The following is a 19,605-nucleotide window of genomic DNA, read 5'->3' as shown; positions in this document are numbered from 1 at the left end:
GTTTATGTAAGGACATGTTTTCATTTTCTTGGGTATATATCTAGGAGGGCAACTGCTGGATCATATAGTAATTCTACGTTTAGCATTTTAAGGAAATGCCAGGCTGTTTCTAAAGGGGGTGTGCCATTTTACATTCCCGCCAACAATGGGTGAGGGTTCCAATTTTTCCACAACCTCATCAGCACTGATAGTGGCCATCTGTTTTCATTACAACATCTTCGCGGTTTATGAAATGGTAGCTTGTGATTTTGATTTGCATTTCCTAATGCCTAACATCAAGCATTTGTATGTCTTCCTTGGAGAAATGCCTATTCAGTTCCTTTGTTTTTAAAATTGGGTTCTTTGCCTTTTTATTATTGAGCTGTAACAGTTCTTTTTATTTTCTAGATATAAGTCCCTTATCAAATATATGATTTGCAAAAAATTTTTTTCTGTTCTATAAGGCTGTCTGTTTACTTTCTTGATGATGTCTTTTAAATCTCAATTTTTGGTTAGATACCAGATCGTTTAGGTAACATATTGTCAAGCATCAGAGACTTCCATTTCCCAAGGTCTATTGTTGTTCATGCTTTTTTGTTGTTTGTTATTTTTCTTATTGTTGCATTTGTTTAACAATTTTCCTACATTTATCCTGTAGATTCTGTATTATCTACAATGTGCAGCCTCTGAGTTCTCTGCTAGCTTTTTTTTTTTTTAAGTTCTTGTTTTTAAGCTTGGCGTCTTAGGGGGTCACATCTGGGTCAGTAAAATTTAGTGGACAACCAATGTTGAATCAGCAGATTTCTTTAAATGTCTTGCCTGTAAATCCTCCACCCTTTGCCAAGGTGATCTGTGGGTGCAGACATGGCTGCAAACTTCAGGCAGTTGAGAAGACAGCCTTAGCTTACACTTCCTGTAGCACAGGGCCTTGAGGTCAGCCTTCCTGTGATTGGTGCCTTTTCCTTTCTCCAGTCTTTCCTGGGTATGCACACAACTTTGCACATGCATGCAGCCTTTTAGATCTCCAGAAATATGTCAGGGCTTTTCAAAGTTCACTATGGTAGTTTAGTTCTCCAGGATTTCCTTTTAAATTCCTGGCCAGGCTCTCGTTTGCCTCAACTGAAATCACAGCCTTCGAAGGCTGCGCTGTTGCCAGTAGTTTGCTATTGTTTTAGTAACATCCTAAGGGTTGCCCCCGCTGCAGAGCTCAATTGAGTAAAATCAAAGCTCCATTACACTCTGAGAATAGAGATTTCCCAGGAAGCTGCAAGTCTGGAGAAAATATGACTGTGCTCTGAGGATGATACTTATAATGGAACTCCAAAAGCAGATTTCTCAGCTGTCTGTTACCAAGTTTTGACTACCCCATCACTGAGCTAGAGAGAGAGGGTATGGGGGTCTATGGGGAACACACCCCATTGTCTTATTGGGGTTCAGTAGTTTCTCTAGGAGAGACTATTTTTGGTTTCTTCTCTGGTTTTGCCAGAGTTCAGAAATGACTGGTTTTACTTGTTTTGCCCATATCTTCATTGTTTTAGAGACAGAGAGTTCACAGACGTCCTCTGCCATTCTGGAAGCTGATCACCCAAAATGGTGATATTTTAATTCTGGTATTCCTTCTTTACTCATTAGCTGGAATACTTCCAGAAAGAGAAACCTCTTCTCATCTACTATTTTGTTACCCAGTAATAGAGTTCACATAGGAAAGAGAATAAATATTGGATTTTTCTTTTATCAGTTTTCAAAATATCAAGTTCATTTCTAACAACCTCCAATGGTGACCACTTTTTTTTTCCAGTATCATTATTAACTCATGGATTAAACGTACCCAACAGTTATCATCTCTGATACTCAAATATGTTCAGGTTGGCTCTTCAGTCCTCTTGATGTATAATCTTATAGTCTTTCAGAGCTTCCTTACTATCTGGCATAGAAAGATATTCCAGGCTTATCTGGTGTATTCCTTGCCCCAGTCTTGGAATCAGCCATTTCCCCAAGGAAACTTGATTCTTTTCAGTGGAGAAAATTTTAAGACCACAATCCCTGAATGTCCTAAGGTAACTGCCAACTTTGTATCCACTTTAAAAGTATTTCGTTTTGCTGAAGTGTGCCGTCTCCAAGGTTCTGTCCAATGTGGAAGCCTTTCACACTATAAAGAGTGAAGTCAGACTTCTGCACTCTCAGAATACCTGTCTCAGTTGATCCGACTGATGTTACGGAGGCAGAGGTACACAGACGTTCAGCCTTAAGACAGTAAGCAGAACAAAATGGTCCAAAGGGATACTGAGTGGTTTAAAGTCAGGAAAGGTGTGTGTCAGTGTTGTATCTTTCACCATACCCATTCAATCTGTGTGCTGAGCAAATACGAGAAGCTGGACTATATGAAGAAGGACAGGGCATCAGGACTGGAGGAAGACTCATTAACAACCTGAGTTATGCAGATGACACAGCCTTGCTTGCTGAAATTGAAGAGGACTTGAATCACTTACTGATGAAGATCAAAGACCACAGCCTTCAGTATGGATTGCACCTCAACATAAAGAAAACAAAAACCCTCACAACTGGACCAATAAGCCACATCATGAAAAACAGAGTTGTCAAGGATTCATTTTACTTGGATCCACAATCAACAGACATGGAAGCAGCAGTCAAGAAATCAAAAGACACATTGCATTGGGCAAATCTGCTGCAAAGGACCTCTTTGAAGTGTTAAAAAGCAAAGATGTCACCTTGAGGACTAAGGTGCACCTGACCCAAGAAATGGTATTTTCAATTGCATCATACGCATGTGAAAGCTGGACAATGAATAAGGAAGACCAAAGAAGAATTGACGCCTTTGAATTGTGGTATTGGCGAGGAATATTGAATATATGATGGACTGCCAAAAGAACAAACAAATCTGTCTTGGAAGAAATACAGCCAGAATGCTTCTTAGAAGCAAGGATGGCGAGACTGCATCTTACATACTTTGGACCTGTTGTCAGGAGGGATCAGTCCCTGGAGAAGGACATCAGGCTTGGTAAAGGACAGGGTCAGTGGAAAAGAGGAAGACCATTAATAAGATGGACTGACACAGTGGCTGCAACAATGGGCTCAAGCATAACAATTATAAGGATGGCACAGGACCGGGTAGTGTTTTGTTCTCTTGTACATAGACCTTCAGCCTTAAGACAGTGAGCAGAACAAAATGATCCATGAAATCATTACTTAACCTTTTGTCACATTCCTTCTAAGTTTTTATTGTTCCCGTCTGATTCTTTTATAAATTATGCGTATCTTGTTTATTTTGGGATCAAAAGCTGCCGTGGTAGTCTAATAACAGACAGGGGTTACTTATGTTATTCCATACCACGATTTATATGTATGTTTAGCCACCCCAGTAGTATTATTGCTTAATTAAATACTTTATAATTGTAGTGGCACAGTACAGATTCAAAGTTAGCATACGATCAACTTTAACCCTGGGGGCACCTTTCCCTATTTTTAAGGTGTACTTCTCTTTGGGTAGCACCTTCCAGTCAGAGTAATATTCTGAAGCATGGAAGTATTTTCCCATGCAAAATCTTTCAGTGGGGCTACTACTAAGAATTTGGTGGGTACTGAAGCAAAAGGGTACCTCCTCTACGAAGTCCACAAAATATCAATAAAATTGCTTAACGCAAAGAAATTGTTCAGCAGGATCAAAGTGACAACAGCAACTTGAAAGATTAGAACCTCAGGGGGTAGTAAGCTTAGGTTAATGGGGGAGGAATAACTCAGAAAAGGAGGGTGAGACTGTTTGCACAGCTCTAAGAACGTACTGTATTTTTATGCAAATAACACATACCTTCTATGTTCGTTTGCCAACCGTGCCCTCGCCCTCTGTGGTATCTTCATAAGTGCTGCTATGCCAATTTTTTTTTACATGTTGCTGTAAAAAAAATTAGCATAGAGTGCTTATGGAAAATACCTCATGGGGAGAGCGTGCAGTTGGCAAACAAATGTAGAAGGCGCGCACCATTTGTTTAAAAATACGGTAATCACTGTCGCTGAATTGCACATGGTTGAATTGGTGTTATGTTTTACTGAGTATATTCTTCTCAACAAGACAAAATTAAAAAAGAAAAAGAAATTGTTCAGCAACAACATTAAAAAGAAACCAAAAACCCGTTGCCGTGGAGTTGATTCCGACAGGGATCCTACAGGACAGAGTAGAACTGCCCCATAGGGTTTTCAAGGAGCACCTGGTGGATTCGAACTGCTGACCTTTTGGTTAGCAGCCATAGCTCTTAACCACCATGCCACCAGGGTTTCCAACAACATTAAAGTGACATAAAATTAAAGTAAAAATAAAATGAAAACAAAAGAGATTAGTGAAACGTTTCACAATACTGAAGTCAAGGAACAAAGCAATAAGAGCCCAAGAAAACATAAAAATAAATCTCTGAATTATACTGACTAAAAAATCACAAGCAGAATTTGGAAAATTATTAAAATTATCATCACCGATATGAAAGAAATTATTATCCCATTGTAAAAGAATATAAATAGGCAAAAAGCTGAGTTGACAGTGGAAAAAGTTTAATGAGCGAAACAAAATAAATTAGAAAACCACATCCATCCTGTTGAACTGAGAAAACAAAAAGACAGTTCAGGTTTACTGACTGATTAATCTGCTAGCAGAGGAGCACTGGGACCTAATCTGCACGAAGCTCAGCTTTGGGAAGTGAAGAGCAGTTTTTAAAGGCAGTTAGGGAACCACTAACAAAGGTGTTCGGAATGCTTGATTAAGCGAGACATCTTTAATTTTAAGGGAGGGGTTATAAAAGTGGGGAAAGATAATTCACTGGTTACTATGGGGTATTGGTTTCTTTATGATTGGTTGGCTTCAGTTGAAGGACTTTGTAACCGTCAAATTGATCTAACCCAGGCTTTTATGTCCCAGTTACTGCATTCCAAAGTTTGAGGGTATGTCATCTCTTGAGAGAGGTCTGACCTTACCCAGGACATCTGGCATTACTTCTGTGCAACTCTGAAAAATAGCCCTGGTAAAATGTCTGTGGTTATTTGGAGATTAGCCAAAATCTATGGCCTGAGTCTGAACATTTAACAATATATAAAAGGATAGATCAGTTGGTGAAAAGAAGGTATGAGAATGAAAATGCAGAGTTAGAACAAACACAGGCAAAATACAGCAAATCAGGCTTCGTGTAGTAGTAGGAGAAGCTAATGGCAAGGGTTAACGTGCTTGGCTGCCAAATGAAAGGTTGGCGGTTCAGGTCCACCCAGAGGAGCCTCTGAGGAAAGGCCTGGTGATCTACTTCTGAAAAAATAAGCCATTAAAAACCGTAGGGGGCACAGTTCTACTCTGACACATCGAGGTCGCCATGAGTCAGAATCCATTCGACAGCACTGGTTTGGTTTGAGTTTCACACGGCTATTATGTGAACTGAAAAAAAAAATTTGTGGAAGTGCTCACAATGGTGTCTGGCAGATAGTAAACAATATACAAGTGTTCTGTAAAGAAAAATCTCCCTATAATACACTTTTACAATAACGATTAGCCCTCAGTTGTAGTACTTATCATAATTGTAATTCTGCGTTCATTTTTGTAATTATTTGATTGGCCATTTCTTCCACTAGATTATAAGCTCCAAGCCAATATGGGTCATTATTAGTTTTATGACCCATTGCATCTCTAAGCACCTAGCACTCAATATTTATTGAATAAGAGAATTAAAAAAAGCTAAAGAATATAAAAATTGGTAAAAGTTGTTATATATGTGTGTATACATATATATGAATCATACAGGATGTGTTATCCACGCACTTTTGAAAAGGCATCTGATAAAACTCAGCTATTGCTAACAATACGTTACAACAAAGAATTAGGCTTATAATCAAGAACCCATACATTTTACATTAACAGTATATATCTTATATTTTACCTTAGTGCTAAATCCATTAAAAATAGGGCCAAAAACAAGATTGTTCTCTTATTGCCACTATCATATTGAACTCTCTTGCCAATGCAAAAATTTTCAGAAAAGAAAAGCACTGGAAAGAGACAAGAATATCATTACATGTAGACAACATGATTATACACCAACATAACTCAGAGAAAATCAGCCATAACAATAGATAATTAAAACTTCAGTAAAGTGGTAAAATAAACATAAATTCCCAAAAATCAAAAGCATTCTCATATAGTTAGTAATAACTAGAAAATACAATTTTAAAAAAGTATTCAATTAATAATAGCAATGGAAAATATTAACTAGCAATTAGCCTAACAAAGGACATATATAACTGATATGAAAAAAATGACCAAATATTACTGGGAGAAATAAAGATCTGGACAGATAGAGAAATATTTCATGATCTTAGATGAAAGAGCTAAATATCATAAGGACAACAGTTCTTCATAAATTAATTTATGGGTTTAACATAATTCCAGTTAAAACACCATAAGAATACTTCATAAAACTCAACAAAAATGCTTCTAAAATTCATCCGACAAAAGCACATGGTAAGAATACTAAATAACATTGGGGTGGAAACAACCATTAGAAAGATTATAATCATATTAAAAGAACAATAATAATGGAAGAAGTACAACCAGAATGCTCCTTAGAAGCAAGAATGGCAAGACTACATCTCATATGATTTGCGCATGTTGTCAGAAGGGATCAGTCTCTGAAGAAGGACATCATGCTTGGTAAAGTGGAGGGTCAGCAAGAAAGAGGAAGACTCTCAACGAGATGGATTGACACAGTGGCTGCAACAATGGGCTGAGGCATAACAATGATTGTGAGGATGGCACAGGACCAAGCAGTGTTTTGTTCTATTGTACATGGGGTCGCTATGACTCGGAACCAACTCAAAGGCACCTAACAAAAACATTGAAAGTAACAATAATTTAAATGGCATGGTACTCATCTTTTAAAAAATTCACCAAATACAATATTTAATGTGTAATGAGAGAAACATTAACAAAACTTGGAAAGGAAACTATTTAATGAAGGTTATTGAGAAATCAGTAAGCAATATGCTCTATCTAGATCAGGGGTTGGCAAACTACGACTCAGAGGCCAAATCTGGTGTGCCACCTGTTTTTATAAATAAAGTTTTATTGGAACACTGCCATACCCATTTGTTCACATAATGCCTATGGCTGCTTTTGTGCCATATCGTATGATTCCACTTACATAAAATATCCAGAATAGGGAAATCCAGTAGAGACAGAGTAGATTAGTGGTTGTTAGGGGCTGGGAGATGGGGGAGTTGGGGATTATGCTTAAAGGGTGTCGTGTTTCTCTTTGGGCCAGTGAAAATGTTCCGAAATTGACTGGTAATAGCTGCACAACTCTGTAGATAAAAAGTCACTGAATTTCACACTTTCAATGGGTTAATTGTATGATATGTAATTTATATCTCAAAAAAGCTGTTATTAAAAAAAATCAAGGAGAAATAAAGACATCTTCAGACTATCAAAAACTAATAATTTGCTACCAACAGACTCCCACTAAATGAAATTCTAAGGGATGTACTTTCAATAGTAGAAAAGTGAGCCTAGATGGAAGATGACAGATGGAATGAAGCACAAAGGTGTCATATGTGGTTAAATCTATGCAAAGTCTGAGAGTAGAAAACAATAATAATATCTTGTGGGGTGTGGTGAAATGAGTTCCTTTATGTGGCCTTTTACCTTGGTTCTTTGGAAAAACAGCTGGAGAGATTTTTCCCCTAAGCCCTGAGAAGTTTTCTACCCCAAAGGGTTTGTTACTTTTGTCCAGGTTGATTGACCTTTCCTGGGTAAGCTGTAAAGGACTTGGTTTTGATACTTTTTGTCTGGTCCTGGACTGTAGCCTCCCCTGTGACTGGTATGCACTTGGCAGGGATTGGTCAATAACCATACAAGTGAGGTAAGTGGTAGCCTACTATGCAAATGAAGTATCTGGGGCCTAACAACACAGGACTTGTAAATTTGTGGTCCTGGTGGGAGTGCCATGCCTTGAAATTGACAAGGAGTTGTATATATATAAACAGCAAACCCCACAGAAGTTTAGCAGACAGAAGGAAGCAAGAAGAGAATATGGGAGGAAGAAGCAAAGAGAGAAGGGAGGCAAGGAATCTCCTAAAAGAACTATAACACTGGTCAAGGAGGTATAACACTGAAGACAGCGAGGCCCAGAAAGGGCCCAACGGCAGAGCCAGTGGCAACACGCTGGAAAGGGGCACAATGACACAGATGGTGGTGACAGACGGCAGTGCTAAGAGGAGCTTGTCCTGAGGGAGCCGAGGGGAGGCCTGCATTGCTGAGAGGAGCTGAGAGCTGTCCTGCACCAAAGAAGGGAGACTTTACCTACATGCTTCCTGATCCCAATTCCTGAGTTGTAGCCTGTTGCTTCCTCAATAAACCACTTAACTCTAAGTATGGTCTGTGAGTTGTGTGTGGCCATCAACAGATTATCAAACCCAGCAGAGAAGTAGAAAGTGCAATGGGAGGATGGCTGCTGTCAGAACTGGCAAAAAGGTTAAAGAGAGGAGGTATATCTGACCTCCACCTCATGGGAATCGCCTTTGCACTGGTCCTGGTCGTTATTTTTCCTGAAGTTAGACAGGTTTTACTACTAGTTTCAGTGTGATGGATCGTTTGTTGTGGCCTTTCTCACCATGGTCTTGGAACTCCCAGCCAAGTCTGGGTGGGACTATACACATAAGGTAATTGCGTCCACCAAGGGGACTGGATTGCTCGCTAATAATGCAAATAAAGTTCAAGGCACCGTCAGGGGGTAAAATATTGGTAGAACCATGGAAATAAGGCATGGAACCCTAACAAAGGGGTTGGTCAACTTGCCAAGAGTGGAGCCCGTTCTCTGGACTCGGATCCCTGCACTGAGAAGCTCCTGGAACCAGGAAACTGAGAAAGCAAGCTGTAACACTGAAGACGGTGAGAAGCGGTGGTGGAGAAGCCATGGCAGGAGAGGCGTGGTGGGCTTCCTGGCCCACAGGGCAAGAAAGCTGAGTGCCTTTGGGCAAGAGGCTTGCTGGCAGAGTAGGGTGCCTCTGGGCACTTGGTGGAGCTAGGTTTGCCAACCCACGGAGCTAGATCTGAACCCCTTAAGGTCAAGGCTTCCTGGCGGATTGGGGTGCTCTTTGCCATGATACAAACTCAAGTGTATGCTCTCGCACATGTCCCGGTAAACAACTAATCCAGTCCCGGATGACACGCAAAAGCAAGAGAACTCAAACACATTGACCACTGAGATGAGAGGCAACCACCTAATCTGCCGTCACCATAAGTTAAAGAGAGAACTGTGGGCATCTCTCAGGAAGACAGAAAACTTCATCAGATTTTTTTGGCAATCAGATTTTTTTCCTAAGAGGGGCCGTTTAAAGCAAAATTGATAAAAGTCAATTTTTTGTTGTGGGAAATCAACACAATTTTTACATTGATTGTTGAAACAACTAAGCTCACTGACGCATTTTCTTTGTTGTAGAATACACGGTATACAGTAAAGATCTTAGTACAGTACAGCTACTAAAAATTTTATAATCAGTTCATCTTGTTTTGCTAAAATGGCATAAGTTACTTTTGCGTTCCATTGCTAATATTATAGTCACATTTAAAAAATTACATCATGGATAGCTAAAACACACACACACATATACATGTACATGTATAACTCATATGGGCCCTTGTGGCACAGTGGTTAACAGCTTGGATGCTAACCCAAAGACTGGCAGTTGGAATTCACCAGCCGTTCCTCAGAAACCCTTTGGGGCAGTTCTACTCTATACTATAGGGTCGCTATGAGTTGGAATCGACTCAATGGCAATGGATTTTTTTTTTTTAATATAAGGCATATATTCTGTTCGAATGCATGAGTAAGCAGAGAACGGAGCACCACAGATTATCAGTGTTTAGGGCTCTCAAATGCCTTAATCTAGCCCTGGCTATATTAATATCAGACAAAACAGATTTTTAGGCAGAAAGTCTTGCTAGAGGTAAAAAGGGTCAGTGATGAAGAACTGATTCACTGGGAAGGTAATAGCAACTTTAAATTTGTATAGCTCATAAAAAAGCATCAAAATGCATGAAGCAAAACTGATACAATGATAAGAAGAAACAGAAAAAACTACAATTATAGTAGATTTAAAAATAGCTCCCCCAGTAATTGATAAAACAAGTAACCAAAAAATCAGTAAGGACACAAAAGATTGAATAATACTAATTTGACCTAACTCAACAATTGCAGAATGTACGTGCTAAGAAATAGATATTTAAGAAAACTGTTCATGTACTGGGCCAAAAAGCAAGTCTCAACAAATTTTAAAAGCTTGAAATCACAACCAAATCTAATTATGCAGAAGTCAACAGTAAAAATACAACTAGAAAAGACAAGTTTTAGTGTCCATTAATGATTTATGCCAGAAGAAATAATACTATAATGGTTATAAAATGCCATCATTACCTCTACATTTAGTAGTTGGCTTTCTACTGTGAAGAAGAGCTTTTCCTTCTCTCTTATGTATTTGCTTTTATCAGTAAGAAATCTTAATTTACTTAATGGGTTTTAATTCATTATTGTCATTTATTGTGATGTTCAAATTGTTCCAGATTTGGCCAGTGGAAGTGGAGACCCTTCAAGTTGGCTCCTGGGTTGACATGTCCCCATCATTTATTGGGTACTTTCTTCTTTTCTGGCACAAGATGTTCATGATCTTTGTGTACTTTCCCTACCTCAGCCATAGAATCAGCCATTTCCCCCAAAACCCTTGGTTTCTTTTAATAAAGAATTAGCCTCCTTTCTCTCCACTCTCCCGCCCCCGCCAGTGTGCTTGTATTATTCATATGAAATAGTTGGGTTTATTGATTTGTATTTGTACCTAATTTTAGAGTTTGGCCCATTTTTGTGGACTTAACGTATTTAAATATATATAAGGAGCCATTGTGGTACAATGTTAAGTGCAAGTTATATTTGCTCATGCATTTTATCTTCTATCCATCAAAATTCTGGTATTTTCCCCCCGCATTTATATTGGGAATAGTAGATCTCTATCTATGACATATGTTATAAATATTTTCTACTAGTTTCTCACTTCTCTTTAACTTTGCTTATGTTTTTCTTTTTTTTTTTACAGTGAAAGACTTATTTCTTTGTAATGTAATTTTTCTTTTGTTGCCTTTCCCCATACTCACTTTACAGAAATTCACAGAAGTTTTCTCCTAGTACTCAAATAGTCTTTCTTTCTGCTTTCCTTTTTGAATATTTAGATCTCTTATTTGGAGCTTATTCTTGGGTATGATATGAAGTACAGATCTAATTTTTATGCTGCTTTTTAAAAGGCTACCAAGTTGTCCCAGCACCATTTATTTAAAAGATCATCTGTGCCCCAGTGATTGAGAAACAACCTTTAACATATACTAAGTTTCCATATGTAACTGGGAGACTATTATGGATTGAATTGTGCCCCCCCAAAATATCTGTCGACTTGGCTAGACCATGATTCCCAGTATTGTGTGACTGTTCACCATTTTGTCATCTGATTTGATTTTCCTGTGTGTTGTAAATCCTACCTCTAGGATGTTAATGCGTTGGGATTATCAGCAGTTACGTCAATGAGGCAGGACTCAATCTACAAGATTAAATCAATCCCTTTTGAGATAAAAAAGAGAGAAGCGAGCAGAAAGACAATGAGAACTCATACCATCAAGGAACAAGACGCAGAAGAATAGCACGTCCTTTGGACCCAGGGTCCTTGCACCAAGAAGCTCTTCCATCAGGGAAGATTAATGACAAGGACCTTCCCCCAGAGCCAACAGAAAAAGTCTTCCCCTGGAGCTGGCCCCTTGAATTCGGACTTCTAGCCTCCTATACTGTGAGAGAATAGACTTTTCTTTGTGAAAGCCATCCTCTAGATGACTAAGGCAGAGACTATTTCTAGACTTTCTATTCTATTCCACTGGTCTGTACCACAATAGTTTACTTATACAGGCTTTGCAGTATGTTTTAACATCTGGAGATCTAGGCCCTCTTTATAGCATTTTCAGTGTTTTCTCAGATATTCTCACGTTTATTTCCCTATATGAACTTTAATATCAACTTGTCTAGCAAAGAACATGCTGATACTTTCACTGACATTGCCTTAAATTTATACATCAATTTAGAGAGAAATGACATCTTTATGACATTGAGTTGTCCTGTCCTAGAACAAGGGATATAATTCCATTTGTTTAAGTCTCTTGTGTTATTCAGAAGTGTTTTAAAGATTTCATTTAGATTTTAACATTTGTTAATTCTTATATATTTTCTCTCCTTTTGTTGTTACTGTAAATAGAGTTTTCCTTTCCGTTAAATATTCTAACTGGTTATTTGTGTATCCATTGGGTGCTTAACCGTTGTACCACCAGGGCTTGTAATATAGTATACTCAATATACTAAATTTGTCAAAAATTTAAGAGGCATGTAGAGCAAAATGCAAATTCACAAAAAAAGACCAGACTTACTGGTCTGACAGAGAATGGAGGAACTCTTGAGACTGTGGCCCCCGGACAACCTGTTAACTCCGAACTGAAGCCACTCCCAAAGTCTACATTTCAGCCAAAGATTACACAGGCCTATAAAACAAACAATAACACACGTATTTCTTAGTTCAGTCAAAGATATGAGACCTCATGGACAACACCTACCCAAAAGCAAAGCCGAGAAGGCATGAAGGGACAGGAGAACTGGACGAATGAACATGGAGAACCCAGGGTTGATAGGGAAAGTGGGAACATGCGGATACATTGTGGGGATTGCAACAAATGTCATAAAACAACTTGCATATAAATTTTTGAATGAAAAAAAAAAAAAAGTAAGTCTGGATGATACAAATGGTTAATGTGCTCGATTGCTAACTGAAAAGCTGGCAGTTGGAATCCTCCCAGAGGCGCTTCGGAAGAAAAGCCTGACAATCTCCTTCCGAAAAATCGGCCACTGAAAACCCTATGGAGTAGAGTGCTACTCAGACACACATGGGATCACCATGAGTCAGAAGTGACTCCGCAGCAACTGGGTACTGGCTATTAAAACACACAGAGAACATCCCAGTTTCCATGAACAAATGATCAGGGGTACAGACACACGGTTCACCGGAATATACCAACGCTGAGACTTACGGGAAAACGTTCAACTTTTCTAAGAACTGATAGTATGGAGCATCACTTCATACCTATTAAACCAAAAAGGAGAATGGAAATATTGTTACAATATACAAGACAAATAACCATGAAGACTGAGTTACTACATGAAATAGCTGGAGAGAAAAAAAAAATCCACTAAGTTATGAGTACCTTACAGTTACAGCTGTGTAAGACATCTGTGTAGCTGAAATATGGAAAGGATTCATGAAATATGAAAACAGCTGCAGTGACTGAAAGACGGGATATGAGTATGATATTTTCATGACATTAAGAATGTTTCTGTGAGACACAGGAATTTCTCAACAAAATAAATAGCTCCTTGCCATTCTAGAGAACAAAATCCATATGTTATAACTTCATTCAAGAACTTCAACTTGTATTTTTCATTCAACTAATATTTACCCAGCAACTATGCTGTGTCAAGGCATCATGCTAAGTATTGGAGTACAGAGATGAACATGACATAATTCCTGTCTTCAAAGAGCTTTTAGGCTACTGGGAAATAGATACGTCAACAAATAACTATAATGCAATAGGATAAGTCCTACAACAAAAAAATTTTCTTGAAAGCCTTATGACTTCGAAGATGAAGGAAAAACAGGAAAATAGGGAAGCTATCTAAAGGACACTGAATTGGATCTTCAAGGACAAGTAGAAACTTCCAAACAGGGCTGAGGTTGTGAAGAAGAGTTATGCACTATCGGTGCAAAGCCTGAGGTAGAATAACTAGGTGGCTAGAGAGGAAGACTGCTCAAGGGCCTCATGTATCATGATAGGGAGCTCAGACTTTTCCCTACAGGCGATGGAAATCCACCACGGGCTTTCGGCAATAAGTTCCCAAGATTATTTTATAATTACCTTGGACCTCTTTGTTCTTTCCCTTCTTCCCTTAAAAGAAAACTAAACATACATTTCTTTTAATTTAAAATATTTTAACCACCTAGAGAAGTGTAGAAAATAGTATGATACCCGTGTACCCACCAACAAAATTGAAGAACTTAAATTCTATCCTATTTTTCTTTTTTAACGATACAAAACATTTCAAGTATTTTTAGAATCCCATTCACTCCCCTTATTTTCTTTCTTTCTCTCGCTCCTCATAATATTAACTATCGTAAAGCAAGTGTGTATAACTTCCTTGTATATTGTTCTTTCACTAGTTATCTGACACTATGGTCTTGCCCTAATTTTTTAACTCTCAGTTTTCTCATCAATAAAATGAAGGCAATAGCTACCTCTCCCAGTTTCCATGATGATCAGTAATAATATGTACTGTATATGGTGCCTATTGTGGTGACTGGAATTGATAAGGCCTCAGGACTCAGAAATTAATTTCCTCCTAGTGGACTATAAGCTGCTTTTTGACAGTATACCACCACAGTAGTCCAGCTAACAAAATACTGGTTGAATTTAATTCTATTATTTCCCACACAGAATATTTCTCCCTGCTACCCCTTCTACAATTTCTGATCTCTCACCCAGTCTCTCCCATGACTGCCCCTTAGACAGGAGAGCTGTTTGTTTATCTACAGTAGTGGCACCAGGAGCTGTCAGGCATCTGCTCCATCTCATGCCATCAGGTGCCCAAAGTTCTTTGTGGCAGGTGAGGGGTATGGTGAAAGCCTAACACTGTGGGAGATGCTTTGGAGTCAGACAGCCCTAGTTCAAATCCAGCCTTCACCATTTAAATCACCAAATGCCCTTCAGCAGACTCAACCTTTTTATGCTTCAAATTCTCCATGTCTAAAAAGAGACCAATATAACCAAAATAACCTACTTTTCTGGGTAATAATGATTATAACTTTTGCTGTATACCACTAATATTCATCTGTCAGTTTGTCCAACTGTGGTGGCTTACACATTGCTGTGATGCTGGAAGCTATTAGCCCAAGAGACAAAAGGGCCACATACCAGAGATTCCATCAGCCTCAGACCAGAAGAACTAGATGGTGCCTGGCTATCACCAATGACTGCCTTGACAGGGAACACAACAGAGAATCCCTGAAGGAGCAGGAGAAAAGTGGGATGCAGAACTCAAATTCTAGTAAAAAGACTTAATGGTCTGTCTGAGACTGAAGGAACCACAGAAGACATGGCCCCTGGACTCTCTGTTAGCCCAAAACTAAAACCATTCCCAAAGCCAACTCTTCAGACTGGACTACGAGACATTAAATGACACTTGTGAAGAGTGTGCTTATTAGCCCAAGTAGATAAAAAAAGTAGATACATGAGACTAAATGGGCAGCTCCTGTCCAGAGGCAAGATGAGAAGGCAGAAAGGGACTTGAGCTGGTTGAATGCACATGGGAATTACAGTGTGGAAAGGAGGAGTGTGCTGTCACATTATAGGGAGAGCAACTAGGGTCACATAACAATGTGTATATAAATTTTTGTATGAGAAACTAACTTGAACTGTAAACTTTGACTTTAAGCACAATAAAAAAGAAAAAAAAAGCAACGTATAAAGATCAATATCCTAGGCATTAGTGAGCTGAAATAGACTGGTATCGGCAATTTGGAATTGATGCCAGGAATAACATATTGAAGAGCAATGGCAGTGCATTCATAGCCAAAAAGAACATTTCAAGATCTATTCTGAAGTACAATGCTGTCAGTGATAGGATAATTTCCATATACCTATAAGAAAGACTAGTTAATACGACTATTTTTCAAATTTATGCACCAACCACTAAGGTCAAAGTTTAAGATATTGAAGATTTTTACAAATTTCTGCAGTCTGAAATAGATCAAACATGCAATCAAGGTACATGGATAATTACTGGTGATCTGCATGTGGAATGTGAAACAAAGAAGGAGCTGCAGGCAGTTGGAAAATATGGCCTTGGTGATAGAAATGACACTGGAGATTGCATGACAGAGTACTGCAAGACCAACTATTTCTTCATTGCAAATGGCTTTTTTCAACAACACAAACAGCAGCTATACACGTGTACCTCGCCAGACGGAATACACAGGAATCAAAACAACTACATCTGTGGAACGAGATGATGGAAAAGTTCAATACCATCAGTCAGAACAAGGCCAGCAGCTGACTGTGGAACAGACTATCAATTGCTCATACGTAAGCTCAAGTTGAAGCTGAAGAAAATTAAAACAAGTCCACAAGAGCCAAAGTACAATATTGAGTATATCCCACCATAATTTAGAGACCGTCTTAACAGTGGATTTGACACATTGGAACAATGACTGAAGACTGGACTAATTGCAGGATGACATCAAGGACATCATACATGAAGAAAGCAAAACATCATTAAAAAGACAGGAAAAAAAGAAAAGACCAAAATGGATGTCAGAAGAGACTCTAAAACTAGCTCTTGAATGTAGAGTAGCTAAAGCAAATGGAGGAAATGATGAAGTAAAAGAACTGTACAGAATTTCAAAGGGCAACTCGAGAAGACAAAGTAAAGTAGTATGATGACATGTGAAAAGACCTGGAGTTAGGAAACCAAAAGGGAAGAACATGCACAGCATTTCTCAAGCTGAAAGAACTGAAGAAAAAATTTAAGCTTTGAGTTACAATATTGAAGGAATCAATATATGGGAAATATATTGAACTACACAGGAAGCATCAAAGGAAAATGGAAGAAATACACAGTCACTGTACCAAAGAGAATTAATCGGTCGATGTTCAACCATTTAAGGAAGTAGCATAGGATCAAGAACCGATGGTACTGAAGGAAGAAGTCCAAGCTGCACTGAAGGCACTGGTGAAAAACAAGGCTCCAGAAAATGATGGAATACCATCTGAGATGTTTCAATAAATGGATGCAACACTGGAAACACTCAATCATTTATGCCAAGAAATTTAGAAAACAGCTACCTGGCCAACCAACTGGAAGAGATCCATATTCATGCCCATTCCAAACAAAGGGGATCCAACAGAAAGCAGAAATTATCAAAAAAATTATCAAATTATCATTAATATCATGTGCAAGTAAAATTTTGCTGAAGGTAATTCAAAAATGGTTACAGCAGTGCACTGGATCAAACCGGATTCATAAGAGGACAGGGAAAGAGGGATATCATTGCTGATGTCAGATGGTTCTTGGCTGAAAGCAGAGAACACCAGAAAGATGTTGACCTGTGTTTTATTGACTATGCAAAGGCATTCAATTGTGTGAATCATAACAAATTATGGACAACATTGCAAAGAACTGGAATTCCGGAACACTTAATTATGTTCATCCAGAACCTGCACACAGACCAAGAGGCAGTCGTTTGAACAGAACAAGAGGATACTGCACAGTTTTAAATCAGGAAAGGTATGGTTTAAAATCAGGAAAGGTGTGTGTGAAGGTTGTACCCTTTCCCATATTTATTCAGTCCGTATCTGAGCAAAGAATCCAAGAAGTTGGACTATATGAAGAAGCACAAGGCATCAGGATTGGAGGAAGACTCATTAACAACCTGCGTTATGCAGATCACACAACCTTGCTTGCTGAAAGTGAAGAGGGCCTGAAGCACTTACTGATGAAGATCAAAGACCACAACCTTCAGTATGGGTTGCACTTCAACATAAAGACAACGAAAACCCTCACAACGGGACCAGTAAGCCACATCACGATAAATGGAGAAAAGATTGAAGTTGTCAAGGATTTCATTTTACTTGGATTCACAATCAGTGCCCATGGAAGCAGCAGTCAAGAAATCAAACGACGCATTGCATTTGGCAAATGTGCTGTAAAAGACCTCTTTAAAGTGCTAAAGAGCAAAGATGTCACTTTGAGGACTAAGGTGCACCTCATCCAAGCCATGGTATTTTCAGTCGCCTCATATGCATGTGAAACTGGACGATGAATAAGGAAGACTGAAGAACTGATGTATTTGAATTAAACCGTTGGTGAAGAACACTGAATATACCATGGACTTCCAGAAGAATGAACAAATATGTCTTGGAAGCAGGACAGAATGATCCTTAGAAGCGAGGATGGCAAGACTTGTCTCACTACTTTGGACATGTGATCAGGAGGGACTAGACCCTGGAGAGGGTCATCATGCTGGGTAGAGGGTCAGCGACAAACAGGAAGATCCTCAACGAGATGGACTGACACAGTGGCTGCAAAAATGGGCGCGTACATCGTAAGGATGGCGCAGGGCTGGGCATTGTTTCACCGTGTTACACAAATTACATAGGGTCGCTGCGTCGGATCCACTCCAGGGCACCCAACAACAATCGGTTTGGGCAACGCGTTAGGCACTAGGGTACAGACATGAACAACAACATAATGGATTCTGGGCCCGGCTCGCCACCGGCGCCCTGGGCGACCGTGGCAAAGTTCGCCCCCGCCCCTGTTCCTCTACCTGGGAAAATAGGTGCCTCTCTGCTCTCCCCCGCGACGAGAGGGCTCGGCGGGCCTGGCCGAACCGGAGCCGGCAACTGAGGGGTCCCCGAGGCCTCCCTCTACGGGCCCGGGCGCGGTGGCCGCGGCGGGTCGCCCCGCAGCTCGTTCCAAGCGCACTCACCTCTCTCACAGGGCGTAAGGGGTCCGCGCCTGGATCCAAACGCCCCGCGGGCCGAAGACCGCCCCTGAGTCGCGCGTTAGCTCATTTCGCGCCGGCAGTCGGCGGATTCCAATTGGCTGGGTCCTGAGGAAACCGACCAATATCGTCGTCCCGTGGCACCTGTCCCCGCCCCTTCGGCTGCTGGGGCGGGGTCGCCGTACAGTCGTGGGCGGGACACCGAGTCCCCAAACCCAATCAGAGTCCGGAGAGTGAGAGCCTCGTGAGCACGGTTAAACTCCGGGCTTCCGGCTGGAGTTGCATCCTATCGTTGTATACGGGATTTTTTTAGTTTTGGCAAAGGCTTTAACTAAAACAGGAATCTAGAACCGGGACTATGGCGGGATTCAAAAATCCCGGAGTTTGAAGGGATTCTGAAGCTTCTCGGCCATGGCCTCTTTGGCTCTTACCATCTGTCTCTGAGGCTTTGATGGTCTCTCCTCTCCACCCATTAAAAACTCTAGCCCTGCCCACCCTTTCTCCTATACGAGGAGCAACTGTGAATTGTCACTAACAGAGAAAAGTGTCGCAAACGCAGATGCTTCCAGGAGTATATGCAATGCTCGATTGAGAAGCCATGCTTCCGTTTCAGCTGATGCCACGGGGGAACGTGGGTCTTGTGATGTCAGATTTTACTTTAAAAAGAAAAGAAATAAAAACCGATCTCTCTTTTGTGTGTGAAACGTGCCGAGTTTTAAATGTTCCAAAAACAATATACAACAGTGCAGCCAAATAAAACACATGGTTGTTAATAGACAAAAGCAAAGTAAGTTAAACAGATTTTTAGTAACAAAATAGCCAAAGTAGGAATAGTCAAAATAGCCAAGCAGGATAGAGGCAAAGCAAAAGATGTGAATAACCTAACAAAAGAATAAACCCCTAATGCTTAGACTCAAATGGTGCCACCAGAGTGATGAGTAGGATTCTCTCACAACT

The 19,605-nt window shown here is 39.8% G+C and overlaps 1 protein-coding gene across 4 annotated transcripts in view; it reads right to left on the bottom strand.

The window, feature by feature from the left end:
* The window catches only part of BLM (BLM RecQ like helicase), a 106,896-nt gene extending 88,160 nt beyond the window's left edge, over window positions 1-18,736 (bottom strand). For 2 of the 4 annotated variants that reach the window (XM_049905602.1, XM_049905606.1), the window contains exon 1: window positions 18,634-18,735. The gene's annotated coding sequence lies outside the window, so the exon portion shown is untranslated. Of the gene's footprint in view, window positions 1-13,126; window positions 13,180-18,471 lie in introns of all 4 variants that reach the window. The other 2 variants (XM_049905604.1, XM_049905605.1) reach the window with 2 other exon arrangements.
* Between the last annotated feature and the right edge of the window lie 869 nt (window positions 18,737-19,605).

Source organism: Elephas maximus, chromosome 13 (assembly GCF_024166365.1).
Source record: "Elephas maximus indicus isolate mEleMax1 chromosome 13, mEleMax1 primary haplotype, whole genome shotgun sequence".
Classification (NCBI taxonomy): Eukaryota; Metazoa; Chordata; class Mammalia; order Proboscidea; family Elephantidae; genus Elephas; species Elephas maximus.
Note: the sequence above shows the minus strand (reverse complement) of the source record. Positions and strands in the feature narration are given on the sequence as shown.